A 2,930-nucleotide genomic window follows, 5' to 3' on the forward strand; every position below is an offset into this window, starting at 1 on the left:
TGTAAAGGCATAAACCCAGTAAATTCTCATGAAGCTCTAAACAGAGAATTTGCTAACTTAATTTTCACAGTCAAGAGCCATGTGTTAGAGAGATATAGGAAATAGACACATGAAAGAACATCTGAGACACTGAAGGCAGGGGGAATCTTCAAGATGGCACTGAACCTGGAGGGTGACACCCTGGTAACCTCAGAGAGGACGAGAACTGTATCCCGTCCTCGCCCCGCAGACACACACACAACTTCCCAATCTGGCTGAGGAAACATTCGGTGGAAATAATTCAGTGACAGCAGCATTTTGCAAAAGGCATCTGCAGAGGGCATTCATATTCAGATAAAGCCCCGTCTCTAGACCTGTACATATAACGTGATGTGTAAAATGCTACAAGAACTGAAAGACGATAGTAATGGAAATTCCATGATAAACTCTATAGACCTGGGGCTAAAGGCATCTGAACTTTGAAGACTTAAATTTAAATAACTCAAATCAGACACAGAACACAGTTTGTACTAAGAGATGGTAACCAGTGTTGGCTTTGGCCACATACATATACTAAAATTGGAACCACTCAGAGAAGATTAGCATGGTCCCTATGCAAGGATGACACGCATGTTTGTGAGTGTTCCTGTTTCTATGTGTGACTAGTGTCTACATCAGTGTGCAAATGATGTGGATTTCATTAAGTTGGACTAAGTAATCTTCCTTGAATGGATTACCAAGGCACCCAACGAAATCAACCATGCTGTTTGCACACCAAATAAAAATTTTAAAAAAGAAAGATAGTAACTGTCCAGTTGTGGACTAGTATGAGGTAGATGTCAACCAGTGTGAGGTCAAGAAGTAGAACTACAAGCTGTGGAACCAGGAAAGGGAAACAAAGGTCCTTTTCAGCTGTTTCCCCGCCCACATTGGACTGAGAGTTTAGCAGTACTCAAGGCAGCAGGAACAAGTAACATCAGAACAACAGTGCTATACTCACACATTTTGTGTACTTCATGGTATTTATCTCTTTGGGTTTGTTACACAGTACAGGTTAAGTTTCGTTAATCTTTTTGCTTGCCCAAAGTTGTCTCACTTTGTAACCCCTTTCAGATATTGTGAACGGTAAATATTGGAACAGGCACTCCTCTCTTACTTACTCAAGGATGTCTTCCCAGCAATTCTTTCCTCCTGCTCCTTTGTTATCAGCTTTCTTATACATAATTTTCACAAGCAAAGAGTCATTTTAAATATTTTTTCTCCCATCTGAAAATAAAACAAAACCTACTATTTACTCCACTTCTACCAGCCACAGTTTCATTTCTCCACTCCCATCTACAGCAAAACTCCTTTGAAAACTGTCTGAATTCACTGCCTCCACTCTCTCTCATCCTATTCTCTCACTGTTCTTTATTTTTGTAGAAGTAAAATTCCATGTAACATAAAATTAATCATTTTAAAGTGGGTCATTCAGTAGCATTTAGTAAATTTTCAATGTTGTGCTACCACCATCTCTATCTAGTTCCAAAAACACTTCCATCACCAAAAAAATAAAACTCCATGCTCCTTGAAGAGGTCCTTCCCATTTTCCCATCCTCCCAGCCTCTAATAACCACTAATCAGCTTTCTGTCTCAGTGGACTTACCTATCCTGAATATTTCATATAAATGAAATTATGCAATATGTGGCCTACTGTGAATGCTTCTTCCATTTAGCATGTTTTCAAAATTCATCTACATTGTAGCATGTTATTAGTATTTGTTTTCCTTTTTATGGCTGAAAAACACGCCACTGTATGGATATATTACATGCTTTTGTTTTTCGGTTTCTTTGAGACAGGGTCTCCCTCCATCACCCAGGTTGGAGTGCAGTGGTGTGATCACAGCTCACCGCAGCCTCCACCTCCTGGGCTCAAGTGATCCTCCTGCCTCAGCCTTTCTAGTAGCTGGGACTATGGGCATGTACCATCACTCTTGGCTAATTATATCTTATTTTATTTTTTGTAAAGATGGGGTCCTACTATGTTGGCTAGTCTGGTCGTGAACTCCTGGTTTCAAGTGATCCTCCCGCCTGGTCTCCCAAAGTGCTGGGATTACAGGTGTGAGTCAGCGCGCCTGGTCTATCACATGTTCTTTACATGTTCATCCATTGATGGACACTGGGTTATTTCCACCTTTTGGCTATTGTGAATGATGCTGTTATGAACATTCATGTATAGGATTTCATTTAAACTTCTGTTTCCAGTATGAATATGTATCTGGGAATATAATTACTAAGTCATATGGTAATTCTGTTTAACTTTTTGAGGAACTGCCAAACTATTTTCCTCAGTGGCTGGACCATTTTATATTTCCAACAATAGTATGTGTAGGTTGCAATTTCTCCACATTTTGGCCAATGCTTGTCATTTTCCCTTAAAAAATTTTTTTCATTATAGCCTTCCTACATGGTGTGACATGATATCTTATTATGGTTTGGGTTTGCATTTACCTAAAGACCAGTGATGTTGAGGTTCTTTTGAGGTGCTTGTTGACCATTTGTACATCTTATTTAGAGAATTTTCTATTCAATTCCTTAGCTGATTTTTTAATTGAGTTGGGTTTTTTGTTGTTGATGTTGAGGTGTAAGAATTACTTATATATTCTAGATATTAAACCCTTATCTGGAATATAATTTACAAATACTTTATCTCATTCTGTAGGTCATCTTTTCATTTTCATTTTCTTGATAATGTCCTTTAATGTACAAAGATTTTTAACATTTTGCTGATGTCCAATTTATTTATTTTTGTTACCCATGTTTTTGGTTTCATATCCAGAAATCATTTCCAAATTCAATGTCACTATATTTCTTCTAAGAGTTTTATAGTTTTAGGTCATTGACCAATTTTTAGTTAATTTTTGCATATGATGTCAGATGAGTCAAGCTTCATTCTTTTGTATGTGCATGTC

The 2,930-nt window shown here is 37.8% G+C and overlaps 1 non-coding gene across 1 annotated transcript; it reads left to right on the forward strand.

The window, feature by feature from the left end:
- The first annotated feature begins 528 nt into the window (after positions 1-528).
- On the forward strand, positions 529-635 carry LOC117064326. Its single transcript, XR_004429387.1, has one exon. It is a non-coding gene; the product is annotated as a U6 spliceosomal RNA (small nuclear RNA).
- The last annotated feature ends 2,295 nt before the right edge of the window (positions 636-2,930 follow it).

The sequence above is a fragment of the Trachypithecus francoisi genome, unplaced genomic scaffold (genome assembly GCF_009764315.1).
Source record: "Trachypithecus francoisi isolate TF-2019V2 unplaced genomic scaffold, Tfra_2.0 Lachesis_group19, whole genome shotgun sequence".
Classification (NCBI taxonomy): domain Eukaryota; kingdom Metazoa; phylum Chordata; class Mammalia; order Primates; family Cercopithecidae; genus Trachypithecus; species Trachypithecus francoisi.